Below are 23,078 nucleotides of genomic sequence, written 5' to 3' on the forward strand. Positions count from 1 at the left end.
TGTACTGGAAAAAACAATTACCGGCTGTACATTTGACATTTTTCCACACGAACATCACAGGCCCAGCCAAATTCAAACTGTTCGAAAAATTAATGTCATAACATTTTTTTCCTGCAGCCTTCTTCCTCGAAACGGTTTCCAAGTGCGAGAGCGCCAGTACTCGAGCACAACGACGACAGAAATTTCTGTCTCTCCCATTTTCGCATTTTTCTGCGTTTCAAACCGCTTCTAGACAAACTTCTTTACATGCATCACAAAGCTAGGAGTGTGCTCTAGCTATTTGTGCAAATCGAATTAAGTTATTTATTAAAACAAGTGAGTTATTAGCAGTTGAAAATATTTGACATTTTTCGCAATCACCCGTTTCAGCATGACTGCTCATAAAAATTTTCGTGGGGAAGCGAAAACCGTCAAGCGTCTGCTCGACTGCCGTCGGCGCGGCGTCTGATGGTATTGGTGCTGCCGTTGTTTTGTGTTTATTTTACCGCCAGTATCGATGTACGGTAAACAGAAAAAAGTCTCATTCCCATGCCTGCTTCGGAGATTTCTCCTACGATTTTTTCCTTGAATTCTTTTTTGTTTATTTTTCTGGAATTCCTTCCCTCAGTGACTCCTCCGGGAACTCCTTCAGTAATTTCTCTATGTATTCAATGGGGATTCCTGTAGGAGTTTCTCTTGAATACCTTCAGAAATTGCTTCAGGGATTTTCGTGAAAATCTTTGAGGGACTTATGGAATTTATGGAGATATTTTTCTAGAAATTTCATCAATTTCATCATTTCTCTGCTTTAGGAATTCCTTCTAAAACTCCATCAGTGAATTTTCCAGGAACTCCTTCAGGAAATTCTTCAGGAATCGTATCATGGAATTCTCCAGGAACTCCTTCAGGAAACTCTTCAGGAATTCCATAATGTAATTCTCCAGGTACTTCTCCAGAAATTTTTCGAGAAATTCCTTCAGGGATTGCACCTTGTATTTTGTGTAGTTGTTTTTACTGAATTCCTTGAGAGATTTCTTCATAAACTCCATTAGGGATTCCTCCAGGAACTCCATCAGTGTTTTATCTAGGAATACTTTCAGTAATTCCTCTAGAAATTTCGCCAGTGATTTTCCTGAAATTCTTTGAGGGATTTCTCCTAGAATTGTTAGAGAAATTTCCTAAAGAACTCCTTCTGGAATTTCTTAACAAATTCCTTCGAGGACGTCTTCAAGAGCTCCTTTAGAGATTTCTTCACGATTTCCTTTGCAGATTTCTGCAGAAGCTCATTCAGGGACTCCTTGTAGGATTTCCAGGAAATTTCTTGATGAATTTTCAATGAATCCATTCAAAAAAAAACCTTCTGGAATTCTTCGAGGGATTTCACCTAGAGTTCCTTTGGGATTTTTTTTATTAATTTCTGTTAGTACTCCTCTAGGAATCCTTCAGGGTTTTCTCCAGGAGTTTCTTCAAGGATTCACCAGGAAGTGCTTTGGGGATTCCTCGACAATTTATTTTCGGGGATTCCTCCAGGATTATTTTTAAGGGATTCCTCCAGGAACTTCTGGACGGAATTCTCCAGAGATTTGAATTCCTTAAAAAATTTCTCCTGAAGTTGCTGGAAAACTTTCTCTTGTAATTGAAGGATATATTTATCTAGAAATTCTTTCAGAAATTCTTCTAGGAGCTCCATCAAGAGCTGCTTCAGAGATTCTTTCAGAAATTCTTTGGAGATTCCTCCTGGAATTTCTTACGGGGTTTCTCCTGAAATTGTTGGAGACAAATTCCCCCAAGAATTTCTTTCGAAGATTTCTCCAGAGAATCCTTCAGCGATATATCCAGAAACTATTTTCGTAATTTCTCTAGAAGTTTCGTCAGTTTTTTTCCTGGAATTCTTTGAGGATTTCTCCTAGAATTGTTGGAGAAATTTCCTGAAGAACTTCTTTTGGAATTTCTTAACAAATTCCTTCGAGGACCTCTCCAAGAGCTAAGTTAGAGATTTCTTCACAATTTCCTTTGTAGATTTCTGCAGAAGCTCATTCAGGGACTCTTTGTAGGATTTTTAGGAAATTTCCAGGAAAACCTTCTAGAATTCTTCGAGGGATTTCACCTGGAGTTCCTTCAGGATTTTTTTTATTTATTTCTGTTGGTACTCCTCTAGGAATCCTTCAGGGGTTTCTCCTGGAGATTTTTCAAGGATTCACCAGGATTTTGCTTCGGGGATTTCTCCAGGATTTTTTTTTCGGGGATTCCTCCAGGATTTTTTTCGGGGATTCCTCCAGGAACTTCTGATCGGAATTCTTCAGAGATTTGAATTGCTTAAGAAATTTCTCCTGAAGTTGCTGGAGAACTTTCTCTTGTAATTGAAGGACACATTTTTTCAGAAATTCTTTCAGGAATTCCTCTAGGAACTCCATCAAGAGCTGCTTCAGAGATTCTTTCTGAAATTCTTCGGGGATTCCTCCCGAATGTTGGAGACAAATTTCCCCAAGAATTTCTTTCAACGATTTCTCCAGGGAATCCTTCAGCGATTTATCCAGAAACTATTTTAGTAATTTCTCTAGAAGTTTCGTCAGTGATTTTCCTGAAATTCTTTGAGGGATTTCTCCTAGAATTGTTGGAGAAATTTCCTAAAGAACTCCTTCTGGAATTTCTTATCAAATTCCTTCAAGGACGTGTCCAAGAACTCCTTAAGGGATTTCTTCACTAATTCCTTTGTAGATTTCTGCAGAAGCTCATTCAGGGACTCCTAATAGAATTTCCAGGAAATTTCTTGATGAATTTTCAAGGAATTCATTAAAACAACCTTCTAGAATTCTTCGAGGGATTTCACCTGGAGTTCCTTCAGGATTTTTTTTTATTAATTTCTGTTGGTATTCCTCTAGGATTCCTTCAGGGGTTTCTTCAGGAGTTTTTTCAAGCATTCACCAGGAAGTGCTTCGGGGATTCCTCCAGGAATTTTTTCGGGAATTTCTCCAGGATTTTTTTCGGGGATTCCTCCAGGAACTTCTGATCAAAATTCTCCAGAGATTTGAATATCTTAAGAGATTTCTCCTGAAGTAGCTGGGGAACTTTCTCTTGTAATTGAAGGACACATTTTTCCAGAAATTCTTATGAGAATTCATCTAGGAACTCCATCAAGAGCTGCTTCAGAGATTCTTTCAGAAATTCTTCGGGGATTCCTCCTAGAATTTCTTCAGGGATTTGTCCCGAAAATTATTGCTGACAAATTTCCCAAGCATTTCTTTCGAAGATTTCTCCAGAAACTATTTTAGTAATTTCTCTAGAAGTTTCTCCAGTGATTTTCTTGAAATTCTTTGAGGGATTTCTCCTAGAATTGTTGGACGTCTCCAAGAGCTCCTTTAGAGATTTCTTCACGATTTCCTTTATAGATTTCTGCAGAAGCTCATTCAGGGATTCCTTGTAGGATTTCCAAGAAATTTCTTAATGAATTTTGCAAAGAATTCATTAAAAAAAACTTCTAGAATTCTTCGAGGGATTTCACCTGGGGTTCCTTCAGGATTTTTTTTATGAATTTCTGTTGGTACTCCTCTAGCAATCCTTCAGGGGTTTCTCCAGGAGTTTTTTCAAGCATTCACCAGGAAGTGCTTCGGGGATTTCTCCAGGCTTTTTTTCGGGTATTCCTCCAGGATTTTTTTAGCGATTCCTCCAGAAACTTCTGATCGGAATTCTTCAGAGCTTTGAATTCCTTAAGAAATTTCTCCTGAAGTTGCTGGAGAACTTTCTCTTGTTATTGAAGACACATTTTTTCAGAAAATTCTTTCGGGAATTCCTCTAGGAACTCCATCAAGAGCTGCTTCAGAAATTTTTCAGAAATTCTTCGGGGATTCCTCTTGGATTTTGGAATTTCTCCTGAAATTTCTGGAGACAAATTTCCCCAAGAATTCCTTGTTCGATTTCCAGGAATTTTCTTGAGGATTTTTCTGAGAAATACCTTAAAAAATCCTTCTAGAATTCTTCGAGGGATTTCACCTGGAGTTCCTTCAGGATTTTTTTTGTATTTCTGTTGATACTGGTCTAGGAATCCTTCAGGGGTTTCAAGTGCTTCGAGGATTCCTCCAGGATTTTTTTTTATTCTACCAGGAACTTCTGTTCGGAATTCTTTAGAGATTTGAATTTCTTAAGAGATTTCTCCTGAAGTAGCTGTAGAATTTTCTCTTGTAATTGCAGGAGACATTTTTCCAGAAATTCTTTCAGGAATTCCGCTAGGAACTCCTTCAATGGTTTTTCAGAGATTCTTTCAGAAAATCTTCAGGAACTTCTCCTGGAATTTCTCCTGAAATTGTTGGAGACAAATTTTCCCAAGAATTCCTTCAAAGATTTCTCCAGGGACTCCTTTATTGATTCCTCTTGAAATTCCTTCAGCAACTGTTTCACGATTTCCTTTTGGGATTTCTCTAGAAACCCCTTGATCGCGCACGGGATATTTCTTTCCTACGTTGTGTGATTGGATAATTTGATTAAACGATCTTTGGTCAACCGTCCGGCCATGGCGGAGGTATAGATAACACTAATCTTTATTTATTGAATTACATACAGATAGGGACACAATACATGGATATACTATCATATTATATACATCGGTGGGGCAATACATTTGCACAAACACCCCTTCATGGATTTTTCCCAAACCTAATCATAGTTTTTTTTTTCAGGATATCCTGCAGTTTTTTTATGAGCCCTTTCTGGAATTTCACCAGGAACCCTTCTTGAATTTTTCCTGGAAATCTTGAAGGAACCTATTCCAGGAACTCCTTCAGGGTCTTTTTTTTCAGGAGTTCCTTATGCAATGTCTGCTGAAGTTCCTTCAGTGATTCCTCATAAGTTTTCAGAGAATTCCCCTCAGAATCTCCTTGAGGGATTCTCCCAGGAACTTTTTTTTTCAGTGATTCTTGCAGGAGCCCCTCCAGCTTCTTCGGAATTCGAGCTTTACTACGCGATTTCTCTAGTTTAGCCCAGCTTGCCTGTAGCAAATTGCATTGGTTCCGAATTTTCCGGAGCATGTGCCAGTATCTGTCTGCGAATTGTATTGCGTCGTCACTGGAATTCAAAAAAAAAAACATCGAACAGAACATTTGAGGAACTTTCTTGGACACAGAGTACCGTCGTACCTGCCGTGCCATAGGTAGAATGGTCATTTGCAGAGGACGCTGATGTCATTTATTTGCCTCTATGTACTCTGCTTACGATTTGAAGTACAACCAGCGATGCGATGTTTTTTGCATGCACTTTTTCAGCGATGCGATGTTTTCCGATTGCACATTGACTGCATTCTGCAGCAACTGACAGTTCTTTGACGTCTGTCAGTTGTTGCAGCTATCGAATTTCATTCGGTAAGTGAAACATAAACATGTTGCAGTTATCGAACGACTACTGTACCCATGCAATTCATGTTGATTTTTGTTATTTTAACTACCAAGTTCTAACAGGTTTTGGTATCAACATCAACAACCCAACTAGGTAAGATCGTGTGTTATTTTCTTCTGATCGGGATCACAAGACAACAAATCATTGCAAATGAAAAACTGATGAAAGCAACGCTGCGTCGATCGCCGAGTGCATCATGAATGACGACAACCTTATAGAAATGCTCCCATCCGATGCACCAAGCAAGGTGTGGAATGTGGGCTCGGTTACGGCAGCGCAGGTACATATGTACAGCTGATGACATATACACCGTAAAAACGGTCATTTCTGTGAAACACCACCAACCACGCATATTGCCCCGAAGGCATGTTTTGCGCAAGCAATGTCGCCTAGACTTGGCTAAGGTAGTGCGGCGGCGCTGCACTTCAGCAGGTATGTGGTGGGTTGACCTTTGGCTATCGAGATGGTAATGATAGGCGTTGATTGAAATGCACGGTGGTCACGCGGATTGACTGGTAGCACTTACTGTTTTGATGGTTGCGGTTTGATTGTTTTGCTTTACCTGGAATAAGAAAACAGATAAGAGAATTAACATTAGTACACTTTAGTAATTGTAGCATTTAAAAAAATGGAAATAATATTCGCAGAATTGATGATCATAAAGTGAAAAATCTGGCATCACTGCCTGACGCACTTGTCAAACTCAACACACTCTCTTTTAAGATAGAAAAATATGCAAATGTATGCACTCACAATTTTAACCATGAAAAAGAAAACAAAGCGACAATGATTGCAATCTAATATGCAAACGGAATAAGAAACGCAGGGTATCTGGGCCCATAACCCCTGTGACCCGAGCAAAACAGCGAGAGCGCAGCCCTAGTACTGTCTGCTGTCACGATGGCAGCAGATTTCACTATTTATTTGTAGAACGGGGCAGTGCTCGTTAATTTGTCACCTCTCCGGTGGTGCTGGCGGTGACCGAAACTGGATAGGCGAAATAGCTGTTCTCGACGGCTATGCGGTCGTCAGTCTCCGATCGGTTGTGCGTGACAAGCGAAGAAGATCGCGGGGTCCGATGAATAAATTAGCGACCGAAAGCAATATTGATTTTACCAGTTCACTAACAAAACGTTTCGTTCTACGGGAGTCATACAAAGAATAGCTTTCAGGATCTACTCTCTTTTGCTTCTTCTATGTTTTAATAATTATACTTCATTTTCATTTCATTTTTTTAAATAGCTGAGCAATATTTTTAGAATCATACACATTTAGAGGAAGATCAATGTGTCTCCTGATTTTTTGTTGGTGGAAAATGTTTATCCGTTTTCTAAAAACATTTTTTTAAACCAGAGTGTCAAATGACTTTTGAATTTTTTTGTTTACAACATTTTAAAAATCATTTGGCATTCTTGGTTCAAAAAACTTTGAAAAATATTTAAAATTCTAAACACGTTTGGCAACACTTCCAGTCCGATTGCTTTATGTCAAGCCCGGCTGGAGTATCCAACACAAACGAGTCAACGACCGACCGCCGCCGTTGCCATGGTTGCTGCTTCAGAAACGAGAAAGCCAGGTATGTCGTTTTCTAGAAATATCTGTTGCACCAGGAAAAACCACATGACAACAAGCCAGCTTGCTGCAGCAAAGAACTAGACCAATATGCCGGGCCGGTCCGGTATGCCACCTCGCCATCACACAGTCATACGACCCAATCTCCATCATAAATGAAAGCGACAGATTGCTACAACCTGTCGCTCTCTGCAGCCAGAGACCCCCAATCCGACAACGACGTCCCGACCAGGGTAAACAAACCTATTTTGAGTGGCACACCCCAAACTATTTTTTGCCTGACGTCTGTACGTCTGAACCATCATCATTCATTCATCCCTCTCGTCGTGGCACGGTGGCGAATCTGGGTCAACGATCCATTCTAGTACTGCACCGCACGCCAGTCAAGTGACAGTCGCTGACGCAAAATGTATGAGTGAGTGCAAGTGCATGCATGGCCTACTGCGGTGCTCCGCACCGCCACGCCACGCCACTGTGTCGTTGTCTTCCATGCTAGCTGGCAGTAGGAGAGTCGCGTGTGTCGGTCACGGGCAAAGAAGGGGACGACGGGCGATGGACGACGCAATGCAATGGCGACCAGTTGAGTGCTTTAACCATGAAAATCAACGTATGCGAAACCGTAACATCAACAATTCTCAGTAGGTAGGGTAGAAGCTTCAGTTTTGGCCAGTCCGGAGTTTTGGCCATAGTGCGGTATTGAGCCTTTTGCGATCTAAACCGGCGTAAATTTAATTTTTACTAGTAGATCCTAATACAATATGATGATTACAGCTGTGAAAACCACACATTTTGATTAAAAACTGGAAGAAAAAAATATATTTCCTTAAAAAATCTGCTCCCATATATCTATTTTGGCCAGGGTGCTTCTAATTTGGCCACTCCCATAAGAAATACACGTGATTGGCCAAAATAGAAACCAAACTTAAGAACATGGCCAAAACTGCGGCAGAGCTTCTATTTTGGCCAGTGCCACTTTTAATACAAAAATCAAGTATTGGCTTGATTTCTGCATTTTTCCTTCAAAATATAGATTGAAACCTTTTATTTGACGCATTGGTTGTTTTCATGGGATTATTGGTTATTTTTATAAAAATGATTTCCCTTAGACTGGCCAAAACCGGTGCCCGCACCCTATACGAAACAAAGTCGGTAAAAGGCAGAGGAATGTCAGCCAGCATCGGGTGATGTGTGACTCTTCCAGAGTTTCGATGGAAGAACCGCGTGGAAAGGAAGTGAGAAATTACACTTTACATCATTACATAACCTCGTTGGGTACCTTTTTCCTCCGCTATCGCTTTCAATTTAAACTGAGGGGATCTCTTATCTTACGGATTTTTATCGTCTGTTACTCCACACAACTGAGTGTGGAAACTCCATCATCGACCGAAGACGCGGGAGAAAGAGAGTCATGTGCGCGTTCGCACCCCAAACCCAAAGAGCGAATGACATTCGCTCATCTCCGCTCCGTATTGTTCATGGACGCACTCCAAACAGATGCTGTTGCTCTGGTGACCGACAGAAGTGATAAAATGATAGGATTCTCAGTCATGGCAGATAATCTGTGTTTTACGTTTCTCCTTTAGATTGAGTTTCAAGGAAAGTTTAAGCTGATAATGTTTCCTTGAACAACCTCGTAGATTTGAATGTCATTGGAAATGATCCTCAAAAAGCTCATCTAATACATAAACTCAACTCAAGAAACAGAAGTGGCTGAATAACAACTTATCAAGCCTTGTGACCCTTGTAACTTCAGCTTAGATATTGTTATTCAGCTACTTCCGTTTCTTGAGTTGAGACGCTACCGTACATGTGCTTCGATATTATGACATCAATGGCGAAGTTATGTCAAACACGCGAAACAACACGGTAACGCTGTCTCATCATTCCATAACGGCCAAACTTCTACGATTACGTCAACTTTTCCGTTAAAAAAAAAGAGTAAATGCCACTTCTATATGGATTACTCAGTAGTTTTTCACACGTTTTAGTGATAAATATAGGCGAGTTTGGGAGAGAGAGCACAGTGAGCGTGAGCAGAATTGGGTTGATATAGAATTCATCCAAATGGGGGTGGATATGTTGTAAGAAAGAGCGCACGTAAACAGTTAAAGGATGTGAAAATATAGTGGAGGAAACGCACTTCAGGACGCATTCACTTCGCAGGGATAATAAGGCTGCCATTCAGATTGTGAACTGAAATACAGTAGACGTTCGGTTGGTGTAAACGGTTCAACTGCCATGCTTTTTAACTGCAACATTTTTGCTAGCCCAAATGAACAGTAGGAACACGTTCACTTTTGATAACAAGTTAACATCTGACAGTCGTCGCAGTAATCTAATTTCGTTCGCCAAGTGAAACGTAAACATTTTGCAGTTATCGAACGTCTACTGTATATATATGAAATTCCACTTTTTTAAGATTTTTTTTTTTTGATAATTACAAGTTTTAAAAACTTGAGAATCTAATTAATAATACTGAATACTCCAGGGTAATTATTCTAGAAAGCTATGGAGGAATTCCTAGGAGACTGCTTTTGAGAATTTCCTCGTGTTAACTATGAGGAAATGGTACTCAACAAATGTTAGTAGCAACATTTTGGTCAGCGTCGGAACTGAATTTTTGATGGAATATCTGATTAAATTCCGATGCAATACTGTAAGATATTTTGAAGAACTTCACGCAAAACTTCATCCACGAAATTATGCGTCTTTTAGGATCTAAGCGAGTTTTCTTTTGTCGAAAACGTCTATATCCCGTAGAGTATACTTTCAATATTTGTTTCAGGAAATGTGCCGAGAAGCTCCAAAGAAACTGTGGCACTAATGGTTAAAACAATCATAGCTTTCTACTTTAAAAAAAGGCCAAATGTCGGGCAATGTAAATTTAATCGTTTGGATTCCTTAGATGGAGAAAGCCAGAATATCCATAGTTTAACCTTTTGGAGCCGGATTGTTACGCTACTGCTGCCGTATCCTCGCTGACCTTGAATACATTTGTTATACTCGGTTTCATTGCCGGTGTCATATATGACTCCTCCGGCCCAAAAGGGTTAAAACAAATATTCCAATGTTTAAAACTAGCTCAATTATACATTGCTTTCTACAATTAGGACTATATTCAGGAGTTCCCTCGTTCTACCACCAAGAAAATAAACAAAGCTAAAAAATTCCCGCTGCAAGATCGAGGAAACCATCCTCCTTCCTATTTCCACTCCATAGTATTCTCTACACTCTAAATCGAGTAATGGAGCTTAAACATAGGCTTTTGAGCCTGGACATAAAGGTTAAATTCCTATGTTCTATCCCAGGAAGACCCAAGTAACCACGGTACTGAAGCTTTGTTGTATGCAGATATATGGTGTATTTATAGCAATCATTACTTTACATGCAAACTTAAGGTTGATTTAAAGTGGAAATGGGCAATTATAGAAACAAATTACGATTATACTGGTATAAATATAATCTTAATTCAGTCGCATAATTGCCCATCTCCACTTTGAATCAATCTTAAGTTTGCTTGTAAAGTAATGATTGCTCTAAATACACCGTATATCTTCATGCAATAAGGCTTCAACACCTTGGTTACTTGGGGACAAACATCGATGGAGCGACAAAAACTATCAGATTCATTGTGGCATCAATATCCATAGCATGACCCTAAAGACACTATACGCAAAGACACGAAATGTTCCAATTGGAATTCCAAATATGCTGTCAATGTTATTCCAATCGAGCAGGAGACCTGTCAAATGCGCTTTAAAAGCATTGCTCGACAGCATCATCGTCATGACGCGACAATCATCATCAACAGCAACAATCATCAGATTTCGTGTCTTTAGCATACAGTGTCTTTACATGACCCCTTTGCAGGTGTATATTGTGTGACAGGCACGAAGATAATCCAAGCCCAAGGAAGTCAAGGAAATTTCTTTAACGAAAAGTTCCTGTACCGAGCGGAAATTGAACCCGTCACCCTTCGCATGGTCATGCTGAATACCAACGCCTCTACAGCTTTTGCTGCAGGGGCTTACAACAACTGCAGGTGCTGTGTAATCAGATTCCAAAAAAAATGTATATTCCGTCATAAATTCATGAGGTTCGCTCACAAACTCCGTGGAGATTTTTTTTTTTTTCATAATATCTCCAACAATGTTCTAGAGAAAAACTAAGAATATTTAACATTTCATTTCACAAATTTTGTTGAATTCAATCAGGAGTTCCTACAAAATTCAGGCAAACATTTTGTTTTGAGCTGTAGCCCGCAACTGACCAAGTTCAAAACATTTCAACTTATAGTTACCACTGCACGGAGCAGATTCGGTACAGTTTATTCGACAAACACGATTGTTGAATTTCAAACTCAATAAATAGTTGTTCTGTAATGAAATTTTGTCAAATTAAACCTGAAAGTAGCAGGATGATTGTTTCTATTTTCTGATAGTGTTGGGGAGTGGAACTTTCTGCAGCACGAATACACACAAATTGAAAGCAGCTTTTTGGAGCAGCTTCAATGCTGTAATCACATTATTTATTATTACACTTAACTATTAAAATTACAATAATTCACTTACGTTATGGTATCTTTCTCGCACTGCTTCCACTTCTTACCACAACATTTACCTATCTGATCTACGGAGCCGAACCGTCTTGCCAGTTTCACAGATAGACAATAACCACCACAACATACCACCACAACAGATAGGGTACACGCAGAAAAATTAATGGTAAACACAATTAAATTCTAGTTCAAATCAACCGATTTTTCAGTTTGCTATAGCGACAAACTGATTTCTAGATTAAACCGAACTGTCCCATTGTTTGATAATACAAATTTTTTCATTTAATGAAATTTTTGTCAGTTTGTTAGAACAAATTGAGATTTGGTATTTTCAACATAAAATGACAGATTGTTTTAAACGACTGCACTTTTGGTACTAACAAAACCGGAATGTGATTGTGTTGGTGACGGCAGCTCCTGCGGCAGCTCGGAAATCTATTTTTAGACACTCGGCAAGCGGATGGAAGCGAGAACGAATAAAAAAGGCAAAAAAGCGAAACCGACCAACTTTTTTAGGATGCTGTCATGAGTACCAGCGCGTTATCCATCACGGCCAAAACTGCACTTGGAAGTTGGAGTGATGGATTTGCTACACTTTCTTCGTTGTGGCGATGTTGGGGTAAGAATTTTAAAGATGTATGAGTGCATTCGGGCCATGTTTATGGTCCCCATTTTGTTGAAACAAATGAAGTTTTCATCGTTATATGGAATGATAGGAATTGATTGTTTTGATCGATAAACTCTAAGCAAGAACAAAGAAATATAACTTTGGAATAAGCAATTGCTCAGTTTGAAAATCAACCATACGTTTTATTGTTTTAAACAAGCCTCTTTTTCCTGCGTGTATCAGGGTGCTTCGTTGGCATAGTCCCCTCGTTCGGCCTATCTTAACGTAAACCAAAAACTAAAAAAAAAACACGCATAACTGGAGATCGGAAAAGCTATGCGACAAACAATTGTAACATTTCGTTTCAATTTTAGCACTTTAGAGCATAAACATGGAATGAAAATGTCACTTTGTTTAGCTTTTGTGGACGTCATGATCCTTCGGCTTAGTGGGTAGTCTATATACATGACCATAAATGGCATAAATGGTCAAAGATACTATTTTGAAGGTATACACACTTAATTTGGAACACCGTGTTCGGTAAATTTTTGACGAAAATAGAACAGCTGAATACAGCTATACTGCATTGTTTACCTTTTGCACCATGTTTTGACAGTTGGTGTACTGCGCCTCAGTAAAATTGATTACCGAAGCTACCGGAATAGTTCTGCTATTCTATTTTCGTCATAAAAGTGCTGAACAGGCAATTCAGGATTGAGTGTGTATATTTGTTTTCAATGAATAATAACTATTTTTCAAATTAAATGTGGGCCGAATATTGAGGACATTTTTTTTTCACTATGTACTCAAATCTAAATCTAAGTAAAGTGACGTCAAAAACATCGAAAAAGTGACGTCTACAACATTGCTTGCGTATAAACCAGAAAGAACGAACAGGAAGAAAGATTTTGTGTGCGGTAACTGTAAAAATATAACACAATAATTGGGTTGCGTTGTTTTCGTTATTTAATTAAGAAATAATTGTATTTTAAGTGATTTATTTATAGTTTTGTGAAAATATTCCTCCAAAAATGTAATTTGAAAGTTAGATTGGTGAACAAACAGTGATAGTACTTCAGCAGAATATTTAAAAATGGGAGAATAAGTGGTTCTAGCACTCGGAAAGCAATATGTCAACGTTATATCCACTAATAGGCCAATTTTTGTTCCATAGACCAACATTGCATACCATCGGATCAAATGTTTTCAACGCAATTAAGCAAATTATTGAATATTTACGTTAATTTACTTCCAAGTGGTGAAACATGCATGTTCTAGAGTGCGTGATAGAGTCAACATATCATTTCTAGTGCTATCAATTTTCGAGTTATAGTCAAAACTGTCAAAGCGGCTTGCATATTAGACCATGGTATGGTACATATACCCTATGGGGCACGTTCGGTGTAGTACTAGATTTGTAGTAATGAGCTGAATTTTTGTATGGTGAGAAGGTCAATTCTTCGTTTCTGCAATGAAATGGTGCAAAAAGCGTGGATATTATGATTCCTTGTCCAATTTGATGTTGTTTGAGCAAAACTTTGGTTAACTATGTTGTTTGTGTTGCAAGAAATGGAGAAAACAATAATACTGTTGCTCAAAGTTTTGCTCAAACAGCATCAAATTAGGCAAGAAATCATAATACCCACGCTTTTTGCATTATTTCATTGCAGAAACGGGGAATTGACCTTCTCACCATACAAAAATTCAGCTCATTACTACAAATCTAGTACTTCAACGATCTGTCCTATTACCACATAACAACAAACTCAGCCGGTTGTTCTGAAACAAACGTTTGTTATTTTTACTACCACATCAGTTTACATAAAGTAAAGTTAGGGTTGTTTCCATACCGGAAATAAAGCATAATGTTTGATTTTACAAAATCGATGGTAGACTCAAACTAATATGTTATTTAAAGAAAAAAAAAACAAAAATCAAATTGGTTTTAGCAAATAAACTGAAATTTCAGTTTGTTTAATTTACCATTTAGCTTTATTTACAAAGTCCACCATTCTTCGATATTCAAAACATTTTTGACGAAACGAAACAGTTTTGCTCCGCATGTTTTAGCCTTTTATAGTAATTGAAAACTAAATTTCGAAATTATTCCTAAACGATTGTTTCAAGGTAGGTTAAATATGTTTGGCATGATACTAGCGAAAAAATGTCATTATTCATAAATATTATTTAGCAATTCATCGTAACCCCAAAAAACATCAGTTTTCGATGGAGTCAGACCAGTCGTAGTATTGGAGGATTACAGGATTCATCCAAAGGGTTGTACGGAAAACCATCAGTGCCTCTCTCCACAGGAAACTTCTGATGCAACGCATACAAATCTCAAGGGTCATGATACCACCATACCCATGAACGCACCACGGCACCAAACAGCACCACCAAACGAAGGCCAAAAAATTAGTTTCATTACAAACATCCTAGACCACACCATGGAAGCATCGCACCGAGGGCAAGCCATCGTATGCATTCTTTATGTTAAAAGTTGATGAATTTGTATGTTTCGCAAATTGAAACAATTTTCAAAAAATAATCAAATTAAAATTATTCATATTACGCAATATTTATTTTGGTATAAATTATAGGAATAACTAAAGGAGTGGACAGAAGACGGAAAGGGGGGGAGGGGGTCTTGGAAGGCAAGTGTGGATTTGAACCGGAAAAATATAACTGAGACTAACAATTCATAATGTCTGTATTTGTTGAAGGTTTGAACGAGAATGAATTACTGTGTGAACATTACAAATGTCTTCAAATAACAAATGACTGCTGCGATTGAACAATCTCAGGTTGATCATACGATAGCACTATCCAATAGGGGGTTGGTTACAGTCCGTTTGTTATTTTACCCAATTATTTGGATTAAATTAAACTAAAGTATGTTAAAAACAAACAATAAACGGCAACTGAAAACAACAAATACAACGTTTGTTTGCTCGACTGTCAAAGTAAAACAACCGACGGAAGGGTACTTTCGAGCGGATGTTTAGAATTTTACCGCTAAATTTCTTGATGAACAACCTTAAATTGTGGTTATAAACAACTGCCCCAGGCAGTGCTGAAAATTTCATTTCGTCATATCTAAATTCAATCACCTACAGCTCAATTTAGAAGCTGAACCTGAGAATATGTTATATGAAAAACTTGTGCGGCTTGACCAATTCTGCAAGAAAGTCCCGGAAAAACCGCTATTTTTCGATTACTTAATGTAAATGTCACGGACTACCTTTGGCGCTGTCCATAAACTACGTAGAATCATTTTCGGCCATCTCAGACCCCCTCCTCCCCCTCCGTAGACTTTCGTTCATACAAATTTTTTGAAATTTGTAAGGAGCGTATACTTTCGCCAGACCCCCCCCCCCCCCCGTCCCCCCCTAAGAGTCTACGTAGTTTATGGACAGACCCTTTGAAAAATGCCAAATGATATTCACCGTGAATATCATTTGCATTTTTGGAAGGAAGTCCGTGACATTTACCTTAAATATTCGAAAAATAGTGGTTTTTCCGTGACTTTCTTGCAGAACTGGTCTAGCCGCACAAGTTTTTCATATACTATATTCTCAGGTTCAGCTTCTAAAATGAGCTGTAGGTGATTGAATTTAGATAAGACGAAATGAATTTTTCAGCACTGGCCCCAGGTATTAAAATCAAACCAATATTTATTTCTGTGCCAAATTCATCACAAAAACTCGGTTAAATTGTATGTTGAATAATAATTTTTCGCCGAATTGGCTTGGAACGGCCTAATAACTAGGAGTGCACAATCGTAATTTGAAATGTCTATGATAAAAATCAAGCCAAGACGTGCGCTGGATCGATTTTTCCTTGTTTCGCAATGATTTTATTTATTTTTTTAAGCAAAACTAAGTGGGGGAGGAGCTGAAATGTAAGCACGGGGCCATGGCCCAACAGCAGCACAACACCGCGGTTCATAGGCTCCAAAGATATAAACCTCTAAAAAAATGGCTTTTTTGTATGGAAATCAAAAAATGTTAACTTTTTTCTTTTCGTACAGTGCAAGCATATTATTCTCCTAAAATCAGAATTTTACCTGAACTTGAACAATAGAGCAATAAAAAAAATTAACTTGAAACAACAAAGTGATATTCAATACTAGTTTAACGTTCATGACCAAGCTTGACGTAATGAAATTTAAAAAAAAAATATTCTGAGATTTCATACGTGGTATTTTTTTAGTACACTGCATACAACATATATGGCGTCATTTTTTATCAAGGTTCTAATTTAATCCTCACCAATCTGCACAGTGCACATCGTTCAAAACTACTGTTCATGGAATATGGTAAAATAAAACGTAGAATCATGACAAAACGGCAAATACAGTCACTAGAAGTACGGGTTACCAGAAGATTCCCGTTGGTTTGCATGAGGTGTCGCTCAAACTAACGAGGGTTGAAGGTAAACTCTAATGATCTGTTAATGTGAATAAAAATGTGCAAATAAAATAAATGAAAAACTCAGGATTTTATCTTGACACCAACTAGGATCGACTATCGAGTTAATGATTTTTTTCAGGAATAATTCGAAATTGACGACGACCGGTTTGTTTTCTCGATGTATGTCTTTCTCAAGCAGTGAATTAATCATACGATTGTGTATTGGTAGAAGGAAAAAGTCTCTTAATATAAATCATCCCATAATTCAAATTAAGACTAAATATGAGAAGGCATTTACTGCGTACCTTCCCAAAAATTATACTTCATCATGATTCAAGCTACATGAGTAATTCTTTACCGTTAATCAGCGGAATATAATATAATCGAACCCACTACGTGACGTTGGACTGCACTTCTGATTCACACAGTTGATGGATGGATGGACTTTGAATTGCAATTTTACGAGTAAGAATGAATTGCTCATTTTGCGTAAAAGTTGGTCGATTTGATTTCAATGCAAGTCATTTTGATTGTGAAGTTCGTTCCGTTATGATGGCATTATCGAACAATCAAATCTAAAGGACGGGTTGAAATAAAGCACGAGGTTAAATTGATTGATTTGTCTAAGAAACTTACAGCACTTGGCTGGTTCGTATCTGAGGTAAAATTGATCTTCCTGGAATGCATTTGGGAAACGATTTGAGTGGTTTTACTTTGAAATGCTAGTAATTTTTGTAGCTCTGAAATCGATAAATCTACCATTATCATTGATTATTCATATTTCTAAATTGAAACTCAGAAACACCCGGAATAATTTGTCTATTTTCGTAAAAAAGGAACCGAACGGGAGTTTCAGAAGTTAGTGTATAAGTCACTGCTCTCTCAAGTAACATTTTGATGACCTTGTAGAGTTTTTAAAAACCGTTAAAGAAAACCTTTTTTTTTAATTTTCAAAAATATTTTTTAAAATGACAAAAAGGAACACTTTTTAAAAATTTGGTGATGTCGTAAGTTTTTCTTCAAAGTAAAACAGTTTGAAAATTTAAAGTATTTTAATAATACGAAATTGAACATCGTTTTTGCAGGCACTATAACACAACGCTGTAAAGGAACCTACTCCAAACAATGTTCAAGTAGGGTGGCAAATTTCAGCAATCTCACGATGGTGGATCTATCGGAACTCTATCAAAAAAATGTCAGAAAACTGGAAATTTAAAAATCTCTGGTAAAAATCAAAACGTTGGAAGAGTTTTCCGACTTCAATTTACCAACTTCAGGAAATATTTCGAAACTCTTAAACATTGCTACAATTCATCAATAACTAGGGTAATTTTTCAATTGTTGCACGGCTAAAAACTGGCCTAATGTTGCACACTCCATGTTATTCTTATGAGGTGTGCAACAATTGGCAAATTTTTAGCCGTGCAACAATTGGAAAATTACCCTAGTTGTGGCGAATTTCATTTCAATATTTTCGAAATTCACCCCCTTGTTAAAATTTTTGCCCCCTATTTTCAAGTTTTCAAATCTGGCTGGTTATTAGTTATTGACATTTTAAAGTTTAACACTAAGCATGACCAGACAAAGCAAGCACCGACTACACCATCGATCAACTGATTTTAGCGATCAAAAAGTGTTCATCACGGTTCCAGGTACCAGAGCCGTTTCTTGTGCGGTAATTCAACTAATTGTGATATCATTATACTCATTTAGTTAAGCTCAACTTTACACTTCTGATTGGTGTAGTTTTTGTGGATTGCGATCCAATGAGTAAGAATAAATCGCATGTCTTGCAATAGTAGCTCATCGTTTGGTGGTGACTTTTCCCGCCGTTCGCCAGACAAGTCAATTTTGGAAGCTTAAAGTAACATTGTTTCGCATTTGCTATAATCGTTCTAAGAATATAAACTTCAAGTAAAACCTCAACATTTAGGTTTAAGTTATTGTTCAGCAATCGATCAGACAATTCTCTTCATCCTCTTCAACGGATTATGTGTGCTATCTGGGTAGCTGCTGGAGCAGTTTCTGTGATGGAATTTCTGAATATATTTTAAGATTTTTTGGAGGATTTGGCTTTCTCAGTCTAGGGAATCCAAACGAATAAATTGGCATTGCCCGACGTTTCGGCCTAATTTATTTGGCCTTTATCAAGGGTAAAGGTTTAGTCATTTCGGGGTAAATACCTCGGATAGTTTCTGATGGAATTCTTTGTATCATCTCTGGCGAAATCCCTAGAGAAGCTTCCGGAGAAAGTCCTAGAGAAACCTTAGAGGATTCCCAGGTGAAATTCTAGAAGTAATTTCTGGGGGAATCACTAGAGAAATACCAAGAAGAGTTCCTGAATAAAGCCATGGAGTATTTTGTTTGAGAATTACTAGAGGCAGCCAATCCAATACTGGAGAAATCTCTAGGTAAATTCCTGAAGACATTCCTAGAGAAATTCCTGAATTTTTGTGGAAATACCTGGAGAATTTCCTTGGTGAATCCCTGAAACAATTTCATAATGCATTTCTATAAAAACTCCTAGAAAAATCCCTAGATAAATCACTGCACAAATCCCTTGATGAACATCTGATTAGTGCTTTAAGCTATTTGTGGAGAAAACCTAGAGAAACCCTCAGTGGAATCTTTGGAGAAATATTTGGAGCCCTTAGAGGAACCTTTTGATTAATCCTGTAGAAATGCCTTGAGCTATCGCTGGAGAAATTCCTAGAATTAATTCTGGATAAATCCCCAGGGGAAATCCGTAGGGAAGCCCCTAGACCAAGGAAGGTTTCGATCACCTGGCAATCATTTGACTCATTTGTCTATAACTCAGTTCAGAAGTCCAATATTACAATGTGGTGTTTGGCAAACTTGTAGATTAATGTTTTTCCTACAATTATCACCAAGGACGCCATATCCTAACTATAATATTTACGGTGTGAGAGCACTAAACACCTACTCATACTAAACGATCGAAAAATCCGATCGTTTAGTATGAGTAGGTGGTACTAACACTTTTACGCCGTTATATTATGGCGTCCTTGGTGATAATTGTAGGAAAAATACTAATCCACAAGTTTGCCGAACACCACATTGTAATATTGGGCTTCTGAACTGAGTTATAGACAAATAAGTCAAATGATTGCGTGGTGATCGAAAACAAGTTCATGGATGAATCCCTGGAGTAAGTTTCTGGAGGAATAGCTGAAGGAATAGCTGAAGCAATGATTCCTGGGTAAATTCATGGGAAATCTCTACAACAATCTCTGAATTTATCCGTGAATGAACTTCTAACAAAATCCCTAGAAGAATTGCTGTAATTTCTGGAGTAGTCGTCCATGGAGACATCCCTAGAAAGTTTCTGGAGGAATAACTGGAGGCATCTCTGAGGAAATCTCCAGAGGAACCCAAGGGTAAATATTTGCATAACTTCCAGGAAGCAGCTTATGGAATCACTGAAGAAGATTGTGGACGAATCACTAGATGCATCCCAAGGAAAATCCGTAGAAGAATTCCTAGAGAAAGTCACAAAGAAACCCCCGTACAGAAATTTCTGTATAAATTTTCAGTAGAATTCCAAAACGTATCTCTTGAGGAATCTCCATAGAAATTCGTGAAGATATCCAGGAAAATTTTCCAAAGGAATCACAGGAGAGATTCCTCAAGGAATTCTAGTAATAATTTGTGGAGGAATCCATGAAAAAGTTCTTGGGAGAAGTTTTCGCTGGAGATTTTCGACAGAAAATGATATGTTTTTGAGGGGCTGGCTTTCTCAGTCTAGCGAATGCAAACGTTGAAATTGGCATTGCACAACATTTGCGGCCTTATTCATTTGGCCTCTTGGCCACTAGTTCCACAGTTTCTTCCGGAGCTTTTAGTAGCATTTCTACACATAAAGATTTTAGGTGAATTATTAAGCTTATATGGACACTGCTTGTGTATGTTAAAGTTTCTTTAAGGAATACTGACATAAACTACTTGAACATACTAAGATATATGATAAGGTTTGCATAAAAAACCACCCACGAATCAGTAATATTTTCAAATTTTGTTAAAATCGTGTATTTTTGGCAAACAAATAAATACATCGTACATTAATTTTTGAAAAAAAAGCAAAACGTCTTAGATCTAGGTACCTGTCCAAGCAGACAAAGTATATCTCCAAGGAAAACCTAACTTCCAACAGGAAGCCATACCACAAACAACAAAACCCTCATTTAAAAATGACTTTGCGGTCAAAACAGCGTTCTAATTCCAAAACAACGTCAACGCCTCTCTGTGCGCTCGAGTAGGTCCTCCCTGCTGTGCATAACCAACAATCTGGGACGGACGACGACGACGACGAATTGACACGAACGATGAATGAACCGTGTGATTTTCTGACAACCCACAACAGAGAAGCGAAAGGGACTCTGTACCGTACCCTTTTCGCACTTGCGGTCCTTGCGTTGCGGCACACGCCTCCTGGTCCGTTGACCTCTATGACCGACCGAACGACACCATCAAAGCAACCGACCTTTTCACAGCCTTCTGTTTATTATGCCTACTGGGATCCATGTGCTTACCTGTTGTTGAGAGTGGAATCCTTCACGCTGTTTTCGACTCCTTCTTGTAAATCAGGGCCTACTCTGCTTGCTCTGCTTTCTGCTTATCCCGGAAAATTATGTAATTATTATCCTTGAACTCACACGCACCGTTCTTTTCCTTTATTGCTCAGGATTGGAATTCTTCCTGTTGGCTCACTTCACTCACTGCCACCACAAGTCACACAAACAATTTCCTCGACTTTATTTTTTTTTTAATGAAAGAAGACGTGTGGAAATCCTGTTGATTGAGTTGGGCCGTACTTTTGCACTGTTTTCGTTCTGCTGCCTACGCAGAGACACGCACCAAACGTAAACCGAAAAATTCGACTTTAATTTCTCCTTGCTGTTTTCGTGGGTGAACTCCTTGTTCTTCCTTGAGTGGTGGAACCAGCCACCGCGAAAAAGGAGAGTCAGAAGATCACTCGCGCCTCGCCACACAACAATACACGCTCGCCTCCCGCTGGAGCACTTTCAATACTGTTTTCCCTTCGATTCCCGATTTGGCCCGGGAAGTTCCGGATTCTGTTCGAATTGTGGGTCCCGAGTCACACCGAGTTTGAAAGACACTTAGGTCTCAGTTCTGTCTGCGAGCGAATATTCCTACGCCACACCGCTTGAACGGATTCTCAGATTGACCGATGTTGATGATGATAACACACCGTGAACACACAATACACAAAACTGGGGGAAGAGGACTTCAGGAACCGAACCGATCTTAAGTAAATCTATGAATGTAACTGAAGCTTCCTCTAGATTTTTGCACGGTTTTACACAATTCCCCCACCCTTGAGTGGTGCCGTCTCGCTCACACTTCGCGACCCACCTTGTCTGCTGGGGGATTGTTCTCTCGCATCTTCTAAACCGAACGAAAAACCCGCGCGCACTCGTTTACTCGCGCTCTCTTGTGCTTCTTCCTCGTTCGTCCATATCAAGTCGTCGTCGAAACAACAAAAACATATACCTTTAGCTCGTGCACTTAATGCCTTATTATTGTCTGCCTCCCATTACCTGCCTGCCTAACCAACGACGACGAAACTGTTTGATGATAAAAACGTGAGCTGTGAACTCTTCTCGCCGCGTGTGCGGCGATACGCGTGCGGCGCGGAAGCAACATCATGATGCGAGGCGGCTCGCGTGCACGCACACAAGCTCTCCTCAATACCTATGGGGGAGCACATCGCATCGTTCTTGGAGCGGATTCGCGCGGCTGATGCTATAGCTAGCAGCATATCCTTTCGGAGATGCTCTCAGTTCAGCGCTCTCGTTTCTGAGAAATGACGATGCCACCCTCCCAACGCTCGCCACCACCAAGCAGCAACCCCACGCAGCTAGGATACTCCAGCGATGGTATGATGAGGGGAACTGGTGTAAGATGCCCATACAGAAGAAAAAAGACGTTTACTCTGAAACCTCCATTTAATTAGGGTCCATTTAGGTAACGTTACGTAAACGGAATTTGATCATGTTCAGAGCAGTTGGAGTACTCAAGATTACAGATAAAGTTGATTTTCGGGAAAAAACAGTAAAAGTAAAAAAAGGGTTAAAAATTTAAGAGTATCCGAGAACTGGAGTTAAGTCCTTCTGATCTACAAGCGTAATCAGAGATCTTTTGGAGCTTTATGAATGAAATTTATGCTTACACAGCCTCGTGTTGCTATGTGTTGTCAAGTGGTGAGTACGTTGTCAGTTTGAGGATCTCTAAGAACTTCCTTGCATATAGGTCATCGGATCTACGAGGGCTTCTAGTTGTATCTAAGAGAATGAAGAATGAGGTTTATACTCACACAGCCCCAGCGCCCAGGCAACTATGTTCTATCAAGTGATGGGTTCTATGATTGTTTAAGAGTATCCGAGAGGTCTCTGGAGTTGTGGAGCGGACCTGGTGTGGTGGTTAGAACACAAGACTATCACGCCGAGGACCTGGGATCGAATCCCACTCCCGACATACTCACAAAATGTGGGTTCTTCCTTCGGAAGGGAAGTAAAGCGTGGGT

At 38.9% G+C, this 23,078-nt stretch overlaps 1 long non-coding RNA gene across 1 annotated transcript; it reads right to left on the bottom strand.

Annotated features, from left to right (window-relative positions):
* Positions 1–3,521: 3,521 nt before the first annotated feature.
* LOC134285751 (uncharacterized) lies at positions 3,522–22,213 on the bottom strand. The gene is made up of 2 exons (XR_009996590.1): positions 21,064–22,213; positions 3,522–5,926 (listed from the first exon to the last, which is right to left on the bottom strand). It is a non-coding gene; the product is annotated as an uncharacterized LOC134285751 (long non-coding RNA).
* Between the last annotated feature and the right edge of the window lie 865 nt (positions 22,214–23,078).

Source organism: Aedes albopictus, chromosome 1, assembly GCF_035046485.1.
Source record: "Aedes albopictus strain Foshan chromosome 1, AalbF5, whole genome shotgun sequence".
NCBI lineage: Eukaryota > Metazoa > Arthropoda > Insecta > Diptera > Culicidae > Aedes > Aedes albopictus.